Below are 220 nucleotides of genomic sequence, written 5' to 3'. Positions count from 1 at the left end.
GCACAGGTTTTGAAAGCAAGAAAACCAGGTACTCGGGGTACGTAGCAGCGGTTAGCTACAATGCTGTCTGATTCTCGAGGAGGCGGAGTCAATCCTCCACATTAAATGTACGGATACCTGATAACCATGCACATACACTTCTCGCCTTGTATTTAAATATATTACAGGGGCGTAGTATCCGGGGGGGCCAGGGGGGGCCAGGCCCCCCCCCCATTTTTTC

This window comes from Saccostrea cucullata, unplaced genomic scaffold (genome assembly GCF_032062105.1).
Source record: "Saccostrea cucullata isolate Sc308-1 unplaced genomic scaffold, CSIRO_AGI_Scuc_v1 ctg160, whole genome shotgun sequence".
In the NCBI taxonomy this organism is placed as follows: Eukaryota; Metazoa; Mollusca; class Bivalvia; order Ostreida; family Ostreidae; genus Saccostrea; species Saccostrea cuccullata.
Note: the sequence above shows the minus strand (reverse complement) of the source record.